We start from the raw sequence: 21443 nt of genomic DNA, 5'->3' as shown, positions 1-21443 counted from the left end.
GATAACCCTGTTTAAATAAAGCAAATATAAATTATTTTTGAATAACCTATTGATTTGGATTATCTATAGCCTTTTTCCCCTCTATTAACCTAGCTAATTAAGTGGACTTGCTTAAAGGCCTCACTGGAGCTTATATTTATCTTGTGCAGTTTCTCAGTTCTATTCATTAGAAACAGAAGAAGACACATTTATCTTGGTTTTATCTTCAAGTGGAAGATTTCTTATTTGCTAGATAATTTAGGGGAAGAGAGAGAATACAAGAATCCAGGCCAAAAGAGTATGATTCCTGTGACTTTAAAATATATGTATCATTTTTGTCCTTATAGAAAAAATTCTAAGTAGTTTTGTGTTTCCAAGGAACATAAAAGGCTTATTTATCTAGTGACTTCTCAAAAATTCCATGAATTTCTCAGTCTTTTGTTGAACCTACAAATATTAGATACCTCCCTATGGCCAAAGTTGCCTTTTGCATTCCAGCATGTTAGATTAAGTTCCCCAGAAACAGATGCTGAGCTGAGGTTTGTATGCAAGTGACTCATTACAGCAGTGTTCAAGATAACCCAGAAAAGGTTGTGGGCCTGGGGCAGAGGAAGAAGCTAAAGAAGAGTGAAGTCTCAGGCAAAATTCCATGGAGAGCAGCTTCACCTTGATCCTTTGGTGGAATCCTGGGTACAGGATACGCCTCAGAGTTGTCACAACCCAAGGCAAGGGAGCTGGTAGTCATTGGCTAATGGCTGATCCAAGTGAACATAAAATCCCAAGCACTTCCAACTCTGTGTGTCTGGAGGCAAAGTGGCTCCAGTGTCCTCAGGGCAGTCCTCCTCCTTCAAAGGCCCTTCCTGTTGAAAGCATCCCAAAGCTGGGGGATGAGTGTGCATCAAAATGATATAATAGAGATCCTAGGAGACCCAGGTGGAGCACTGATCTTGTTTACTCCAGGACGGTGCTAGTTGGGCTTAAGGTGTGACCCTGACACACTCTCTCACCACTCTGTCTTATCTCAGAGAAATCTTTTCATGGAGGAAGAGAAAAGGGACAGAAAGTTTTTCCTGCAACACTTATATTCTTTTCTTGGGCATGGGTCCCCCCATGGTCCAGATTTCCATCTGCTAAACAAGGTGGGCCTATATAGGAGTCCGTTTTCCTTGATGCCAGGTGTGAGGTAAATCAATTCTGACCCCAACTGTATTTATGAACTTCTGCTACATAGAATAAGCTCCCATTCTTTCCCTATCAAAAGTCTGAACTCTGTGGCAGTTCTTGGAGGGATAGATACATATTCCCTGAACAGGAAGCTCCCAGATTCAGCCATGTTCCCATTCAAATTTCCCGTGGGAACTAGGGGCTGGTAGAGGCTTTTGGCTTAAAGGAACTGAACAATGATTACAGTTGAACCTGGTTCATATGTCTGGCTTTTCTACCTTACATGAGAAACCCATCCTCAGATTCCAGACACACTTCTGTAATCTGAGCTCCCAGGTGTGTGGAAGCTTTCTATATCCTCTCCCAGGTGCGAAGAGAGAGCAGGGTTATTGTCAGTTGATATGAATGAGTTCAGGATTGTGATTAGCCTAATTTTTAATTGTTTGACATCTGAATTGTGCTGAGAGCTTATGTTGGGCCAATTTAAAAATAGTCTAATTGTCATCTCTGGTCCAGAGTGACTTTTGATCCCTCTTGAGATTGAGTGATTTTTCTGGATACCAGGAAGATACATTACAATATGTCAGAATATTGTGGCCCTACTAAAAATAAAAATAGTACAATGGTGGGATGTTCCACTTCATGCCCTGACAGGAATTTTCTAAGAATGCAACCCTGTTGCAGGATAAAGTCAGTATGATGAGATAGTCACAGGAACTGGGAATTAAGTATTCTCATTAGGGTTACAGGGCATATCTCAAAATTCAGAGGCTTTTCCCATCACAATCTTTCCCATTTTGGAACTTATTGTAAGCAAAATAATTCACAATTGTTTTGTTTCATTTATCATGCTTTTTGCATTATAACAACTAGAATTGTCCTAATAAATAAGCAATGATTATATTCCTTTACTTTTGATGAGTCTAAAGAAAATCAACTCATGTCACCATCTGTTTAAGCATCCATAAGTATGCAGTCCAAGTTATGCGTTATTGTCTATCCAGCATGCACAGATGATAGGCAATAAGTTTTGATTGGCTTTCTGTTCTTTTTTTCTCTGTAATGCCACTAAAATGCATTCAGCATCCCAGTGGTATGTTACAGCCGAAATTCAAAAGTTTCTCTGCAGGGGTTGGTATAGTATGCTCTAGTATTTAGAATTTTATGTTTCTACAAGAATCTTAATGCCCTTTTTCTGCCTGCTGTCCCAGTATAATGTTTTCTTATATTACCATCTAGGCTTTATGTCTAGAAAATGAGACATAATCTCATGTGGCCTGATTACTGAAGTATGAGATGACTTCTCATCAGGCTACATGAGATTACATCTTTTTTAGACAGAGAGCAAGCCCCTTTAGACTTTAGCATCTTATGGTGGGAGTTAGCTGAAGATAGACACCTTTTAGAGAATAATACATATAGGATTAATGTTCTGTGGAAATTGAAAATTTCTAGTTTAAACTAATATAGTTAACTAATGTATTTCTCAAAAGAAATGTCATCTAATAATGGGTATGGAGACTACCAGATTTCTACCAGGATCATTGCCAAAATGACAAAAAGTAGGATTTAGTCCTGAGTAGATGGCTGTACCAGAATTTTAAGTTCTCCTGGATGAAGGCTGAACTTGGCAGACTATGCAGAAGGCCAAGTAGCTTCAAGTGCTGCCATATCCTTAATGTCTTATGTCGCTAATCTATTCTTTCACAGATAAGTCGCTATCATTCATGCCACATGGGTTGAAAATTAATACAGCTACCATGGCCAGTATTGAATAGAAAAACAATTAGAGGCAAAGCCAAAGATGGATGTGGTCAGGCCAAGTACTTCTGCACTGAGTTGATTTAAGCTTTGTCCCATAATGGTCTTCCATGTTGTCACCTATTGGCAAATAGACCCACTGGAAGGCTTCCATAGGGATGGATAAAGGTGAGCTTATAAAAAGCATGCAAGTCATTATGCCTCATGGTAAAATCCGGCAGACTATATGATCTATCACTTCAGTTCTACATGAAGCCTCTGCACCTCCCAGCCTAGAACCAATAGTGACAGGAGAAAGCATTTATTAAGCACTTGTGATGTGCTAGGCACTGTGGTAAGTGCTTTACATATATTATCTGATTGTATCTCACAACAACCCTGAAAGATGTTTTAAAATTTATTTTAAAAGTAAGAGAACAAAAGCTCAGGGAGGATAAGCCATTTGTCAAAGTCAGACAAATAGGACCTGGTGAAAGCAGGTTTCAAAGCCAGATCTGTTCAATTTCAACTCTTATGCTGTGCTAACTCCTTAAACTCATAACTTTCTTTAAGGCAATATTTTTACATACAAAAGTATGGCATAGAGTTTTTAAAAACCAACCAGAAAGCCAGTAAAACACAGTGTATTAGACCAAGTCATTTGGCTTATTAAGACTGTACTGAAAGGTATCTCCTAATAGTTTTCATGCTATCTCTACGTTTGTCTCCGAGTTTTAAATAAAAAGAATTTGCCCTTTTCTTAATTAGTATTTAACTTTCTTTTCAGAACAATTTGGGAGGCTTTCCTTTTTGGACTCAAACAGCTTCTCCTATAACTTGTCTTCCATCATCTCTGGACTCTTGACACTTTCTGTTAGTTTCCATGAGAAGGCTTAAATTCCCCTGCTGTTATTTTCTGAACATTTTTAAATGGGGACATAGCACATTTTAATTAATTTTACCCTGCCTTATTGCTTTGCTATACACATTTTATATGGCTTGAAAACACATTATTTTGTCATTGTCATTTCAGCCTATATGCAACCTCGGTAGCCATTTCATTAGTCTTTTTCAAAATTCGTTTTTTTTTAAAGCATATCCAAAGGTAAAAACAAGTTTTACAACCATCAAAAAATTTCCCCAAAATGTTGGTCTTTGGAAACATAGCTTTATGAAACTTGACATTTTTCTTTTATTAAACTTAGAAAGAAGTATTGGTGCTAAGAAAATCAATCATTTATTTTTAATTCCATAGCTAATATCTGGAAGGAATTTTCACAAAATTATATTCTTTTGTAATTTTTAACTACAAATTAACCCCCATCTAAAAATGTAGAGGAAACATTCAAAATACTTCTGAGCTTTTGTAGACAAAGACCTTTTACTAAAGGCAAACTTCTGTCAATCTCAGTATCAATTCTAATGAAGATTTTGTTAACCAAAACACAAGACACACATGCACACACAAACACACACACACACACCCCTTTCTCTATAACTGCTAGCTGCTTGCAATTTCCTGGGCCACATATTGTATCACCGGAGAATTAGAAATGAAGAACAAAGGAGTGTGAACAAGTATGGATGACTCCTGGATCTAGCTTGGTTCACTGGATTGGATAGTGTTACCAAAAGTAAAGATAGATAATTTTAGGAAGAATCAGTCGTATTAGATGGGAAGGATTATGAGTTCAGTTATTTTTATGTTAATTTGAGATGCTTGCAAGACATTCAGGTAGGGATATTCCCCAGTGTGAAGCTCAGAGAGTCATCATGGGCAAATGTAGATTTTCTCATTTCTACCATAGAGGGTGTGTATCAGGTATCCTTAGCTATTATAATGCTGCATAACAACAAAAATTCAGTGGCATACAATAGTAAACACTTATTGAATTGATATCTGTGAGACTTGTCTGGCCTCATTCTCTGTCTGGGATTCTCTGAGAGCCTATTTAGGATGCTTTTGGGTGAGACCACTAGGAAGTCTTACCACATGCTCTCCTTTTTCTAGTAGCTGCCCTGCTTATTCTCAGGGCAATGAGTGAGGGGCTAGAGCTTCCAAGCCAATATGAATGCTTTTAAGCTTTTCCACTCATTATATTGGCTAACATTCCACTGGGTAAAGCACGGCTAGGTCCACAGTCCGAGTGGTAGTGTTTTACAAGGTTACATGACAAATGGTGTGAACATAAAGTGTGAACTATTAATACAATAAATCTACCATAAGATGATTGTTAGAAACAAGAGTTTGTGGAATTATTTAAGGAGATTATATATAATTCGTATGAAAGTGACTGAGGATAGAACTCTAAAGGAAACTAAATATAAAAGAATATAATAAGCAGTAAATGGTCAGGCTCAAAAAAGATAAAAAATATGTTATCTAGAGTCTAAAGATAACAGATACATCTAATCAGGCAGTAATAAATAAGGTCAAGTACGTGAGAAAAGCACAAGATTGGATTAATGCAGATGCATTGAATTAGGAAGTATGAGGTAATCAGTGACCTTTTGAGAGAAGGTTCACTTGAGTAGCTGAGTATAGAAAAGGAAGCAGATTTCAGTGAGTTGGAGGAATGGACAATAGGAACATGGAAGGTTAGAGGCAGCAACTGAAAACTACCTGTCTTTAAACATATTTTTAGAAGATGGGAAGGAGGCAGACCATAGCCACATTCAGGAAAAATGGAAGTTATTATTTTTTAATTATGGGAGAAATAAGCTTAATATACATTCATGGAAAAGGATATAATAGAGAGAAGATTAAAGTATAGAAGAAGTAGAGACTGAATTGTTAGTGGGAAATACCAAATAGGCTTGAAGAAGATACGCCACGGGTGTAGGTGGGGAGATAATAAATGAGGTAGAACATGCTTTCTGGAGGAAAGAAAGCAAGAATTGAAAAAATATGGCTACAATTTGTACGTGGAAAAAATATGGAATGATTTTTTATTCCCCTTAGAAATTTTTGAGGGTTACAGTTCAGTTCAGTGTTCAGCCAGTTTTTATTTGCATTTTATTCTTGAAGAGTTTTATTGAAATATAACTTATACACTACCAGTAAATAATTTTTAATAAGTTTATAGAGTTGTACAAACATTACAAGAATACAGTTTTTTTTTTAAATTGTACTTTAGGTTCTGGGGTACATGTGCAGATCATGCAGGACTGTTGCATAGGTACATACACAGCAATGTGGTTTGCTGCCTTCATCCCCCATCACCTATATCTAGCATTTCTCCCCATGTAATCTCTCCCCAACCTCCCTTCCTCACTGTCTCTCTCCTAACCCCCCCAATAGACCCCAGTGTGTGATGCTCCCCTCCCTGTGTCCATGTGTTCTCATCATTCAACACCTGCCTATGAGTGAGAACATGATCCATGTTTGATTTTCTGTTCTCGTGTCAGTTTGCTAAGAATGATGGTTTTCAGATTCATCTATGTCCCTACAAAGGACAGAAACTCACCATTTTTTTGGCTGCATAGTATTCCATGGTGTATATGTGCCACATTTTCCTTGTCCAGTCTATCATCGATGGGCATTTGGGTTGGTTCCAGGTCTTTGCTATTGTAAACAGTGCCACCATGGACATACATGTGCATGTGTCTTTATAATAGAATGATTTATAATCCATTGGATATAATCCATTGGATTATATCCATTGGATATAATCCCAGTAATGGGATTGCTGGGTCAAATGGAATTTCTGTTTCTAGATTCTTGAGGAATTGCCACACTGTCTTCCACAATGGCTGAACTAATTTACACTCACACCAATAGTGTAAAAGTGTTCCTATTTCTCCACATCCTCTCCAGCATCTGTTGTCTCCAGATTTTTTAATGATTGCCATTCTAACTGGCATGAGATGGTATCTCAATGTGGTTTTGATTTGCATTTCTCTAATGACCCGTGATGATGAACATTTTTTCATATGTTTGTTGGCCTCATATATATCTTGTTTTGAAAAGTGTCTGTTCACATCCTTCACCCACTTTTTAATGGGTTTGTTTTTTTGTTTCTTGTCTATCTCTTTTAGTTCTTTGTAGATTCTGGATATTAGCCCTTTGTCGGATGGGTAGATTGGAAAATATTTTTTTCCATTCTGTTGGTTTCTGGTTCACTCTAATGATTGTTTCTTTTGCTGTGCAGAAGCTCTAGATTTTAATTAGATCCCACCTGTTTATTTTGTCTTTTGTTGCCAATGCTTTGGTGTTTTAGTCATGAAGTCCTTGCCTGTGCCTCTGTCCTGAATGGTTTTGCCTAGGTTTTCTTCTAGGATTTTTATGGTTTTAGGTCTTATGTTTTAAGTCTTTAATCCAACTGCAGTTAATTTTAGTGTAATGTGTCAGGAAGGGGTCCAGTTTATGTTTTCTGCACGTGGCTAGCCAGTTTTCCCAACACCATTTATTAAACAGGGAATCCTTTCTCATTGCTTGTTTTTGTCAGGTTTGTCCAAGATCATATGGTTGTAGATGTGTGGCCTTGCCTTCAAGGCCTCTGTTCTGTTCCATTGGTCTGTATCTCTGTTTTGGTACCAGTACTATGCTGTTATGATTACTGTAGCCTTGTAGTATAGTTTAAAGTCAGGTAGCGTGATGTCTCCAGCTTTGTTCTTTTTGCTTAGGATTGTCTTGGCTATGTGGGCCCTCTTTTGGTTCCATATGAAGCTTAAGGTGTTTTTTTTCCAGTTCTGCGAATAAGGTCATTGGTAGCTTGATGGAGATAGCATTGAATGTATAAATTACTTCGGGCAGTATGGCCATTTTCACAATATTGATTCTTCTGAACCATGAGCATGGAATGTTTTTCCACCTGTTTGTGTCCTTTCTTATTTCCTTGAGCAGTGGTTTGTCGTTCTCCTTGTAGAGGTCCTTTACATCCTTTGTTAGTTGTATTCCTAGGTATTTTATTCTCTTTGTAGCATTTGTGAATGAGAGTTCACCTTTATTTGGCCATTTTTTAGTCTGTTATTGGTGTATAGGAACACTTGTGATTTCTGCCAATTGATTTTGTGTCCTGAGACTCAGCTGAAGTTGCTTATCAGTTTAAGGAGATTTGGGGCTGAGACAATGGGGTGTTCTAGATATACAATCATGTCATCTGCAAATAGACAATTTGACTTCCTCCTCTCCTAATTAAATGCCCTTTATTTCTTTTTCTTTCTTGATTGCCCTGACTAGAACTTCCAATACTATATTGAATAGGAGTGATGAGAGAGGGCATCCTTGTCTGGTGCCAGAATTCAAAGGGAATGATTCCAGTTGTTGCCCATTCAGTATGATATTCGCTTTGGGTTTGTCATAAGTAGCTTTTATTATTTTGAGATACATTCCATAGATACCTAGTATATTGAGAGTTTTTAGCATAAAGCGCTGCTGAATTTTGTCAAAGGCCTTCTCTGCATTTATTGAGATAATCATGTGGTTTTTGTCTTTGGTTCTGTTTATATGATGGATTACATTTATAGACTTGCATGTGCTGAACCAGCCTTGCATCCCTGGGATGAAGCCTACTTGATAGTGATTGATATGCTTTTTGATGTGTTGTTGAATTCAGTTTGCCAGTATTTTATTGAAGATTTTTGCATCTATGTACATCATGGATATTGGCCTGAAGTTTTCTTTTTTTTGTTGAGTCTCTGCTGGGTTTTGGTATCAGGATGATGCTGGTCTTATAAAATGATTTGGGAAGGATTCCCTCTTTTTGTACTGTTTGTAAAAGTTTCAGAAGGAGTAGTACCAACTCCTCTTTATATGTCTGGTAGAAATCGGCTATGAACCCATCTGGACCTGGACTTTTTCTGATTGGTAGACAGTTAATTGCTTCCTCAACTTCAGCCCTTGTTATCGGTCTAGTCAGGGTTTCCACTTCTTCCTGGTTTACGCTTGGGAGTGTGCAAGTGTCAAGGAATTTATCCATTTCCTCTAGGTTTACTGGTTTATGTGCATAGAGTTGTTTGTAGTAATCTCTGATGGTGGTTTGTATTTCTGTGGAATCTGTGGTGGTATCCCCTTTAACAATTTTTTTGCAGCTATTTGATTCTTCTCTCTTTTCTTTTTATTAATCTGGCTAGTGGTCTATTTGGTTGATCTTTCCAAAAAAACCAGCCGCTGGATTTACTGATTTTTTGAAGGGTTTTTTGTGTCTCTGTCTCCTTCAGTGCTGCTTTGATCTTAGTTATTTCTTGTCTTCTGCTAGCTTTTGAGGTTTTTTGATCTTGCTTCTCTAGCTCTTTCAATTTTGATGATATGGTATCGATTTTATATCTTTGTTCACTTCTCATGTGGGCATTTATTGCTATAAATTTCCCTCTAGACACTGCTTTAAATGTGTCCCAGAGATTCTGGTACATTGTATCTTTGTTCCTGTTGGTTTCCAATGACATCTTTATTTTTGCCTTCATTTCATTGTTTATCCAGTCGATATTCAGGAACCACTTGTTCAGTTTCCAGGAAGTTATGTTGTTCTGAGTTAGTTTCTTAATCCTGAGTTCTAATTTATTTGCAGTGTGGTCTGAGAGACTGTTTTCCTTTCTTTTGAATTTGCTGAGGAGTTTTCCTTTCTTTTGCATTTGCTGAGGAGTGATTTACTTCCAATTGTGTGGTCAATTTTAGAGTAGCTGTGATGTGGTACTAAGAAGAATGTATATTCTGTGATTTGGGGTGGAGAGTTCTGTACATGTCTATTAGGTTCTCTTGGTCCATATTGGAGTTCAAGTCCTGGATATCCTTGTCAATTTTCTGTCCCATCGATCTGTCTAATATTGACAGTGGAATTTTAAAGTCTCCCACTATTATTGTGTGGGAGTCTAAGTATCTTTGTAGGTCGTTAAGAACTTGCTTTATGTATTTGGATGCTCCTGTATTGGGTGCATATATATTTAGGATCATTAGCTCTTCTTGTTGCATTGGTCCTTTTACCATCATGTAATGTTCTTCTTTGTCTCTTTTGATCTTTGTTAAAGTCCATGTTATCAGAGACTAGGATTGCAACTCCTGCTTTTTTTTGCTCTCCATTTGCTGGGTAAATCTTCCTCCATCGCTTTATTTTGAGCCTATGTGTGTCCTTGCACCTGAGATGGGTTTCCTGAATATAGCACACCAATGGGTCTTGACTTGTTATCCAATTTGCCAGTCTGTCTCTTTTGATTAGGGCATTTAGCTCACTTACATTTAAAGATAATACTGTTATGTGTGAATTTGATCCTGCCATTTTGCTGCTAGCTGGATGTTTTGCCTGCTAGTTAATGCAGTTTCTTCATTGTGCTGATGGTCTTTACCATTTGGTACGTTTTTGGAGTGGCTGGTACTGGTTGTTCCTTTCCTTGTTTAGTGCTTCTTTCAGGAGATCTTGTAAGGCAGGCCTGGTGGTGATGAAATCTCTCAGCAATTGCTAGTCTGTAAAAGATTTTATTTCCCTTTGCTTATGAAGCTTAGTGTGGCTGGATATGAAACTCTAGGTTGAACATTCTTTTCTTTAAGGATGTTAAATATTGGTCCCCACTGTCTTCTGGCTTGTAGGGTTTCTGCAGAGAGATCCACTGTGAGTCTGATGGGCGTCCCTTTGTGGGTAACCCCATCTTTCTCTCTGGCTGCCCTTAGCATTTTTTCCTTCATTTCAACCCTGGTGAATCTAATGATTATGTGCCTTGGGGTTGCTCTTCTTGCGGAATATCTTTGTCGTGTTGTTTATATTTCCTGGACTTGTATGGTGGCTTGCCTTACTAGGTTGGGGAAGTTCTCTTGGATAGTATCCTGAAGAGTGTTTTCCAGCTTGGATTCATTCTCTCCGTCACATTCAGGTATACCTATCAAATGTAGATTAGGTCTTTTCACATAATCCCATATTTCTTGGAGGCTTTGTTCATTTCTTTTCACTTTTTTCTCTACTCTTGCCTTCTCATGTTATTTCATTGAGTTGGTCTTCAATCTCTGATATCCTTTCTTCTTCTTGGTCGATTTGGCTGTTGAAACTTGTGTGTGCTTTGTGAAGTTCTCGTGCTGTGTTTTTCAGGTCTGTTAAGTCATTTGTGATTTTCTCTAGATTGGTTATTCTAGTTAGCATTTTGTCTAACCTTTTCTCAAGGGTCTTAGTTTCTTTGCATTAGGTTAGAATATGTTCTTTTTCCTTAGAGAAGTTTGTTATTACCCACCTTCTGAAGTCTGCTGTCAATTCATCAGACTCATTCTACATCCAGCTTTGTTCCCTTGCTGGTGAGGAGTTGTGATCCCATGGGGGAAGGGAGGCATTCTGGTTTTTAGTGTTTTCATAAACAAATTTGCATGTTATGCTTGCACAGGGGCCATGCTAATCTTCTCTGTATCATTCCAATTTTAGTATATGTACTGCCGAAGCAAGCACCACAATACAGTTTTAAAATATTTTAATCACCCCAACAATGTCTCTTATATCCATCTACAGTCAATTCTTATTCCTATCCATGGCCCCAAGTGACCAGTCATTTGCTTTAGATTTAGCTTTCTCTGGATGTACACAATGCATGTAGTCTTTTGTCACTGACTTCTTTCACTATGCATAATATTTTTGAAGTCATTTGTTTTATAGGATGTAGGAGTACTTTGTTCAGTTTTATTGCTGAATAATATTCCATTGTATGGATGTGTAACATTTTCTGTAGACATTTTCCAGTTCATGGGATATTTGGAAAATTTTCAATTTTAGGCTATTCTGAATAATGTCTCTATAAACATCTCAATACAAACCTTTATGTGGACATATATTTCCATATTTCGTGGGTTGATACCATGGCAGAATCCTGGATAAATTGGTACATTTAGGTTTAACTTGTTTTTTTTTAAATTTTTTCTTATTTTTAATTTTTATGAATATACAATTGTTGTATATATTTATAGGATACATCTAATACTTTGACATAAGCATATACTGCATAATGATCATATCAGGATAATCAGGATGTTCATCACTTCAAACATAGATCATTTTTTTGTGTTAGGAACACTCTAAATCCACTCCTCTATTTTGAATTATATCACAAATTATTGTTAATGACAGTTGCCCTATTTTGCTACTGAATACTAGGCCTTATTCTTACTATCTGCATTTTTGTCCCCATTAGCCAAATCTTCTTTATTTGTCCTTTTCAATACCCTTCCTAGCCTCTAGTAACCATCATTCTATTCTCTACCTCTATGAAATAAATTTTTTTTAGCTCTCGTGTATGAGTTAGAATATGTGATATTTGTCTTTCTGTGTCTGGCTTATTTCACTTAACACTGTGCTTGGTGTACATCCAAAAGAAAGGAAGTCAGTATATTGAAGAGATATCTGAACTTCCATGTTTATTGTAGGTATTATACACAATAGCCAAGATATGAGATCAACCTTAGTGTCCATCAACAAATGAATGGATAAAGTAAATTTGGTACGTATACACAGTGGAATATTATTCAGCCATAAAATAAATGAAATCCTGTCATTTACAGTAACATTGGTGGAACTGAATAACATTATGTTAAGGTTTAACTTTCTGTGAGACTTCCAAACTACATTCCAAAGGGACTGAACAATTTTTTTCCCATTAGACATTTTTGAGGGTTACAGTTCAATTTATTTATAGCCTGCTAAGACTATTATTGTTTGTATTTTAGTTATAGCCCATCTTGTGGGTATAAAGTGTTAGTTTATTATGATTTTAATTGATATTTCCCTAGTGACTAATAATATTTAACATATTTTATGTGTTTGTGAGACATTCATATATCATTTTGGAGAAATGCATATTCATATAAAATACACCATATTAACAAAATAAAGGGCAAAAGCCCTTTGTTTTCCAATTGTTGTATTTTAAAAATAACATGTACAGTTGGATAACAGTCCTTTATCAGATATGTCTTTTGCAAATATGTTCTCTCAATCTGCTTCTTGTGTTTCTATTTTTTGACCATGTCTTTTACAGAGCAGAAATTTTTAATTTTAATGAAGTGTAGTTAATCAATTCTTTTTTTTTTCATGAATAATACTATTGGTGTTGTATCTAAAAAGTCATAAAACACAAAGTCATTTCGATTTTCTCCTGTGTTATCCTCTAGGAGTTTTACAGTTTTGTGTTTTACATTTAGGTCTGTGATCCATTTTGAGTTATTTTTTGCAAAGGATGTAAGACCTTGGTTTTAGATTCATTTATTTTGCATGTGAATATTCAGTTGATCTAGCACCACTTATGGGATCTTGCATATGAATATCCAGTTCTATCACCATGTATTGAAAAGGTTCTCTTTTCTCCATTGTATTGTCTTTGCTCTTTTCTCAAAGATCACTTGCTGATTATATTTATGTAGGTGTTTTTCTGTGCTCTCTATTCTGTTTCACTGATGTATTTGTCTATCTTTCTGCCAGTATCACACAGACTTGATTTCTGTAGCTTCATAGTAAGTCCTAAAGTTGCATTTTTTCCATCCCCTGACTTTATTACTTTTCTTTAGTATTGTATTGTTTATTGTTGGTTCTTTGCCTTTCCATAAAAAAAATTAGAATCTGTTTGATATCGACATAATAACTTTCTGGGATTTTTACTGAAATTGCATTCAATTTATAGATTAAATTGGGAAGAATTGACATTTTAAACAATATTGAATTTTCCTATTAATGAAATGAAGTTATCTAGTTATGCAAGTCTTTGTATTAGTCCATTCTCATGCTGCTAATAAAGACATACACAAGACTGGGTAATTCATAAAGAAAAGAGTTTTAATTGACTCACAGTTCAGCATGGCTAGGGAGGCCTCAGGAAACTTACAATCATCGTGGAAGATAAAGCAAACGTGTCTTTTTTCACATGGCATTAGGAAGGAGAATTACTGACCAAAGGGGAAGGCTCTCATAAAACTATCAGATCTCATGAGAACTCACTATCATGAGAACAGCATGGAGAAACCCCCATGATTCAATTATCTCCATTTGGTTCCTCCCTTGACACATGGATATTATTACAATTCAAGGTGAGATTTGGGTGGGGACACAGAACCAAACCATACCAGTCTTCTTTGACCTATTTGAAAAGAGTTTTGTTATTTTCCTCACATAGATTGTGCAGATATTTTGTTAAATTTATACTTAAATATTTTGTTTTTGAAGCTAATGTAAATGATATTTTGCCTTTAATTTTAAATTCAATTGTTAATTGCTGGTATGTATATGGAAATAATTGACTGTTGTATATTAACCTTATAACCTGCCTCCATGCTATAATCATGTATTAGCTCCAGGAGTATTTTGTTAATTACTTTTTTCAGAATTTGCACATAGATGGTCATGTCATCTGTGAAGAGACACTTTTATTTCTTCCCTTTCTGCATAAGTTTTATTCTATTTCTTGTCTTATTGCATCATCTAGGACTTCCAGTACAATCTTGAAAAGCAGTGGTGAGAAGGGGCACCCATGCCTTTCTCCTCATCTTAGGAGGAAAGCATGTAAGTTTCTTCCCATTAAATAGGAAGTTAGCTGCAGGTTTTTTGTAGATATTCTTGATCAAATTGAGGAAATTTCCCCATTCCCAGTTTACTGAGAATTTTAAAAAATCATAAATGGGTGTTAGATTTTGTCAAATGATTCGTCTGTATCTATTGATAAAATATAATTTTTTAAATCTAGCTAGTTTATATGGTAGAATATATTAGTCAATTTTCAAATGCTGAACCAGCTTTTTATATCTGGAATAAATCCCACTTGGTTGTGGTGTGTAATTCTTTTATGCATTGCTGAATTCCATTTACTAATATTTTGTTGAAAATTTTTACATCTCTGTTTATGAGACATATTGTTCTGTAGTTTTCCTTTCTTATAATGTCTTTATCTGGTTTTGGTATTAGGGTAATGCTGGCCTCATAATATGAGTTAGGAAGTGTTCATTCTGCTTCTATGTTTTGGAGGAGATCATGAAGAGTTGGTATCATTTCTTCATTAAATGTTTGGTAGAATTCACAATAAAACCATTTGGGTCTGATGCTGTGTTTTTTGGAAGATTACTGTTGATTCACTTTCTTTAATGAATATAGTCCTCTTCAAATTACCTATTTTTATTTGTATGATTTTCAGTAGATGATGTCTTTCAGAGAATTGGTCTAAGTTATCCATTTTATGGGAATCTAGTTTATAATATTCTTTTATTATCCTTTAAATATCCCTGGTATCAGTGTTGATGGTCTTTCATTGCTGATATTAGTAATTTGTGTGTTTTCTCTTTATTTCCTCCTTCTCCTGATGAAAGGTATCAATTTTATTGATCTTTTTAAAGAATGACTTTTAGTTTCAATGATTTTCTCTGTTGTCTTCCCATATTTTAAATTTTAATTTTTATTTATTTTTTTGGTTTCTGAAAATCTTATTAGTTTGAAATAACTTCAAGTTCATAGAAAAATTACAGGAATAACACAACAAATTCCTATGTATTCTTTATACAGATTTGCTAGCTTTAGCTTTTTACTACATTTGCCTCATTATTGGCTCTCTATACAAGTATACACATACATCTATAAGTTATATATCTGTAATATGTACATTACATATATTTTCCCCTAAGCTATTTGAGGATTATAGACATACTCTATTAGTATCAGGAAATTAACATTGACACATTACCAGTTAATTAACAGACCCCTTCATTTGTTTTGCTGATTATTCCAATAATGTCTTTTATTGGCAAAGGAGCCAACCTAGGAGTGTATGTTGCATTAGTTCTTAGGTTTTGTTTTTCTTTCTTTTTTTGTTTCCTTTGATCTGAAAGTGCTTCTGTCTTTTCTTATCTTTCATGGCTTTACATTTTTGAAGAGTACAGGACTGTTAACTTGTAAAATGCTCTTTATTTTGTAACTGTCTGATGTTTCCTCATCACTAAATTCAGATTAGGTGTACTAAAATGACATGTTTTCTTAGTGTATTATTTATTTATTTAAATAAATGTATTTAAGATTCAGAGAGTATATGTGCATGTTTGTTACAGGGGTATATTGACTGGTGAGCACTGGGCTTTTAGTGTACTCAGTACCCAAATAGTAAACACTGTACTTAATGAGTTAATTTTTAAACTCTTATTCTCTTCTAAGCCTACCTGCTTTTGGAGTCTCTAGTTCTGTTTCCATCTTTATGTCCAGTCCATCAGTACTCATTGTTTAGCTCCCACTTGTAAGTGAGAACATGCAGTATTTCTTCTGTTTACTCTAGGTTTACATTGCTTCTTTTTCTTAGTTCCCTAAGGTGGCACCTTGGACTATTGATTTTTATATCTTTGTTCTTTTCGAATATATTCATTCAATGCTATAATTTCCCTCTAAGCACTGCTTTTGCTGTATCCACAAATTTTGATAAGTTGTATTTTCATTTTCATGTAGTTCAACTATTTTTAAATTTTTGTTGAGAGTTTTTATTTGACCCATATATTTAAAAGTGATTGTTTAGTCTCTAAATATTTTGGCATTTTTCAACTATATTTATGTTTATATTGATTTCTAGTTTAACTCCATTTAGTTTGAGAGCATATTTCATATAATTTTTCTGTTTTTTAAAAAATTTAAGGTGTGTTTTATGACCTGTATTGTGGCCTATCTCAATGAATGTTTTATGTGAATTTGAAAGAAATGTGTATTTTTCTGTTATTGCATGAAGCATTCTATAAATGTCAATTAAATCAAGTTGATTGATGGTGCTGTTTGGTTCAACTACATTTTTACTGATTTTCTGCCTGGTGGCTTTGTCAATTACTGATTGAGATGTGTTGAAGTCTGAATTATAATAACTCACTGATCTCTTTTTCCTTCTGATTTCTATCCGATTTTGCCTCATGTATTTTTATGGTCTATTGTTAGGCATATACATATTAAAGATTATCGTGTCTTCTTGGAAAATTGACCCTGATATCATTATGTAACTCTCATATGTATCATTGACAATTTTTTTGAAGTCTGCTTTTCATGAAGCAATAAAAAGTTTTGTTTGATCAGTGTTACTAAAGTTTATTTTTCTTTATCTCTTTATGTTTAATCTATGTCTTTATATTTGAAGTGTTTCTTGGAGGCCATATAAAATTGCATCTTCAAAGAAGTCCATTCTGTCAGTCTCTGTCTTTTAATTTGTGTATTTAGATCATTCACATCTGAAGTGATTATTGATATAGTTGGATTATTATCTACCACATTTGTAAATTTTCTTTTTGTTGCACTTGTTCTGTTTCTTCATCTTTGCTTATTTTTGCATCTTCTCTGGTTTCAGTTGAGCATTTTATATAATTTCATCTTCTCTCCTCTCTTAGCATACCAATTATAATTCTCTTTATACATTTTTTGGTAGTTTCCCTAGAGTTTAACATACACATTTACAATTAAACCAAGTCGACTTTCAAATAACTGTGTACCACTTCATGGGCAGTGTTGGTATGTTATAGCAAAGTATGCCTAATTTCTCCCTCTTATTCCTTACAAACAGCAATAGGAAACAATAAACACAGACTAACTTCTAGTCATATAAACATAAAACTTTACACTAAAGGTCTGTGTTTTCAATGCCCAGTGTATGATACATCACATCTGACTTTAAACAAAAGAATTATAAAGCATAACAAAAGGCAAGAAGAAAGCACTCTGGAGACTTAAAGCAGCATCAGAAGATAACTCAGATATGACAGGGATTTTTAAATTATCCAGCCAAGAATTTATATAACTATAATACATGAAAGGCTCTAATGGAAAAAGTGGACAAAAATGCAAGAACACATTGGTAATGTAAGCAGAGACATGAAAACTCTAGGAAGACTCAAAAGTAAATGCTAGAAATAAAAACAGTACAAAAAAATGAAGAATATCTTTGATAGGCTTATCAGTAGATTGCATATGGTTGACAAAAGAACTAGTGAGTTTAAAGATACATCACTAGAAACTTCCTAAAGTGAAATGCTAACATAAAATGGAAAAAAAGGAAACAATAGTCAAGAACCATGGGAAAATTAGAAAAGTTGGACCTTACATGTAATAAAAATAACAGAAGAAGAAAGAAAGGAGAAGAAGTGTTTGAAGTAATAATGGCTGAGAATTTTCCAACATAAAGTCGGATACCAAAACAGATTCAGGGAGTTCAGGGAACACTCAGAAAGATAAATAGAAAAAATATATACTTAGGTATATCATATGCAAACTATAGAAATCAAAAGACAATGAGAAAATCTTGAAAGAAGGCAAAGGAAAAAATACCTTTTTAATAGAGAAAAAGAAGTAAGAATTACAATGGTTATCTCTTCTGAAATCATGCCAGCAAAGAGAGAGTGGAATAAAATATTTAAAGTGGTGGAAGAAAAAAAATCACCATGGTCACAGAGAAAACTGGGCAAACTCAGCCATTCTCCTTCTCAGTGAAGGAAAAATAAAAGCTTTTTCAGATAAACAAAAACAGAGAATTTGTCTCCACATATCTGCATTACAGGATATGGGAAAACTAAATTTTTCAGAAAGAAGAAAAATTACATAAATCGGAAACTCAGCTATGCATAAAGAAGAGCATTAGAGAAGAAATAAACAAATAATGGGTGTGGGTTTTTCCTGTTCTGTTCTCATGATAATGAGTCTCACAAGATCTGATGGTTTTAAAAGAGGAGTTCCCCTGGACAAGTTCTCTGACTTTGACTGCTGCCATCCATGTAAGATATGAGTTGCTCCTCCTTGTCTTCCAACATGATTGTGAAGCTTTCCTAGCCACATGGAACTGTAAGTCCAATTAAACCTCTTTCTTTTGTAAATTGCCCAGTCCCGGGTATGTCTTTATCAGAAGTGTGAAAATGGTACTAATACAGTAAATTGATACCAATAGAGTGGGGTGCTCCTGAAAAGGTACTCAAAAATGTGGAAGCAACTTTGGAACTGGGTAACAGGCATATGTTGAAACAGTTTGGAGGACTTGAAGAAGACAGGAAAATGTGGCAAAGTCTGGAACTCCCTATAGACTTGTTGAATGACTTTGATCAAAATAGATGATAAAATCCAAGGTGAGGGGGCCTCAGATGGAAATAAGAAACTTATTGAGAACAGGAACAAAGATGACTCTTGTTATGTTTTAGCAAATAGACTGGTGGCATTTTGCCCCTGCCCTAGAGATTTGTGGAACCTTGAACTTGAAAGAGATGATTTAGGGTATCTGGTGGAAGAAATTTCTAAACAGCAAAGCATTCAAGATGTGACCTGGGTGCTGTTAAAGCTATTCAGTTTTATAAGGGAAGTAAATTTTTGGAAAATGTGCAGCCTGACAATGTGATAGGAGAAATTCAAGCCAGCTGCAGAAATTTGCATAAGTAATGAGAAGCCAAATGTTAATCCCCAAGAGAATGGGGAAAATGTCTCCAGGGCTTGTCATAAGCCTTCATGGCAGTCCCTCCCATCACAAGACTGGAGACCTAGGAGGAAAACATGGTTTCATGGACCAGGCCCAGGATAACCATGCTGTGTGCAGTCTAGGGACTTGGTGTCCTACATCTCAGCTGCTCCAGCTGTGACTAGAAGGGGCCAAGGTACAGCTTGGGCCATGGCTTCAGAAGGTGCAAGTCCCAAGCCTTGGCAGGTTTCATGTGGTGTTGAGCCTGCAGGTTCACAGAAGTCAAGAACTGGGGTTTGGGAAACTATGCCTAGATTTCAGAGGAGGTATGGAAACACCTGGATGTCCAGGCAAAAGTTTGCTGCATTGGTGGGGCCCTCATGGAGAATTTCTGCCAGGGCAGTGCAGAAGGGAATGTGAGGTTGTAGCCCCTACACAGAGTGCCTCCTGGGGCACTATCTAGTAGAGCTGTGAGAAGAGAGCCACTGTTCTCCAGACCCCAGAATGGTAGATCCACCAACAGCTGGCACTGGGGTTCTGGAAAAGCCACAGACACTCAATACCAGCCTCTGAAGCAGCCAGTGGGGTATACATTGTACCCTGCAAAGCCACAGGGGTGGAGTTGCCCAAGACCATGGGAACCCACCGCTTGCATCAGTGTGAACCGGATGTGAGACACAGAGTCAAAGGAGACCATTTAAAGCATTAAGATTTGACTGCTTGCTGGATTTTGAACTTGCATGGGGCCCCTTTGTTTTGGCCAGTTTTCTCCCATTTGGAATGACTGTATTTACTCAATCCCTGTACCTCCTCTGTATCTAGGAAGTAACTAACTTGCTTTTGATTTTATGGGTTCATAAGCGAAAGGGACTCGCTTTGTTTTGGATGAGACTTTGGGTTGTAGACTTTTCAGTTGACTGAAATAAGTTAAGACATTGGGAGTTGGTTGGGAAGGTATGATTGGTTTTGAAATGTGAGGACATGAAATTTGACAGGGGCCAGGGTGAAATGATATGGTTTGGCTGTTTCCCCACCCAAATCTCATCTTGACTTTCCATGTGTTGTCAAAGGGACCTGATAGGTGGTGACTGAATTATGGCGGTGGATATTTCCCATCCTGTTCTTTTGATAGTGAATGAGTCCCACAAGATCTGATGGTTTTAAAAAGGGGAGTTCCCTGTATAATCTCTCTTTGCCTGCTGTCATCCGTGTGAGATGTGTGTTGATCACTTATGATGATTTGACTTATACTTTTTTTTTTACTTTATGTTGGTGTGAAATCAATACTCATTCAGTAGAAACTACACTGAGTACCCATACAACCATTCTATTTCTCACTTTCAGTACAGTATTCAGTAAGTTACATGAGATATTAAACACTTTATTATAAAATAGGCTTTGTTTTAGATAATTTTTCCCAACTGTAGGCTAATGTGAATGTTCTGAGAATGTTTAAGTAAAGCTAGGGTAAACTGTCAGGTTTTATAGGTTAGGCACATTATGATATTTTCAGTTTATGATAGGTCTACTGGGTTTTAACCTTATTATAACTTCAGGAATATCTGTAGATTTGCTTCAGAGCAAGCCTTTGTTTCAGAAGACAGAACACTCTGGGTATATTTTTAAATGGGTACCTTTCTTTCTCCCCCTTCCATAGTACTTGGACATTTATCTCTAATCTTCCCATTGAGAACCTGGTGGGCTTCCCCTAGGAATTTTAACTCTCATGCTAGTCAGTACTCAGAATGCAGCAATTTTTCTATTACAGTTTTTAAAGTTCCTTCCAGTTTCTGGCTCCTCTGGCTTCTGCAGGTGGTAAGCTGTGATTCTTGGTGACCACCTATTTCTCTAGGTTTTGGGGCAACAGTCTATCCTGTGACCTTAGTTTCTGATAAATCTAAGACTAGTTGTTGACTTTTAGTTTTTCAGCTGTCTTCTTGTTATGAGAATAAAAGTGATGATTTCTAAGCTCTTCACACAGGGTAGAAATTAAAGATGCCAGTTTTTATACTTTTTAACTCCAGAGGTTTCTTTTTTTTTTCCACAATCTATTTCTTTATTGATATTCTCTACTCAATGAGTTACTGTTGTCACACTTTCCATTAATTTTTTTTTCCCATTTATTTATTTTATTGCATTTTAGGTTTTGGGGTACATGTGAAGAACATGCAAAATTGTTGCATAGGAACACACGTGGCAGTGTGATTTGCTGCCTTCCTCCCCAT

At 35.9% G+C, this 21443-nt stretch overlaps 1 long non-coding RNA gene and 1 other non-coding gene across 2 annotated transcripts in view; one reads left to right on the top strand and one right to left on the bottom strand.

Annotated features, from left to right (window-relative positions):
• Positions 1–18651, top strand: part of LOC119470182 — a 29459-nt gene extending 10808 nt beyond the window's left edge. Inside the window, exon 2 of the long non-coding RNA XR_005199053.1 lies at positions 14263–18651. This is a non-coding gene — a long non-coding RNA (uncharacterized LOC119470182). The remainder of the gene's footprint in view (positions 1–14262) is intronic.
• On the bottom strand, positions 11140–11246 carry LOC119470217. Its single transcript, XR_005199106.1, has one exon. It is a non-coding gene; the product is annotated as a U6 spliceosomal RNA (small nuclear RNA).
• Positions 18652–21443: the final 2792 nt, after the last annotated feature.

Source organism: Cebus imitator, unplaced genomic scaffold (assembly GCF_001604975.1).
Source record: "Cebus imitator isolate Cc_AM_T3 unplaced genomic scaffold, Cebus_imitator-1.0 Scaffold24, whole genome shotgun sequence".
Taxonomy (NCBI): domain Eukaryota; kingdom Metazoa; phylum Chordata; class Mammalia; order Primates; family Cebidae; genus Cebus; species Cebus imitator.
Note: the sequence above shows the minus strand (reverse complement) of the source record. Positions and strands in the feature narration are given on the sequence as shown.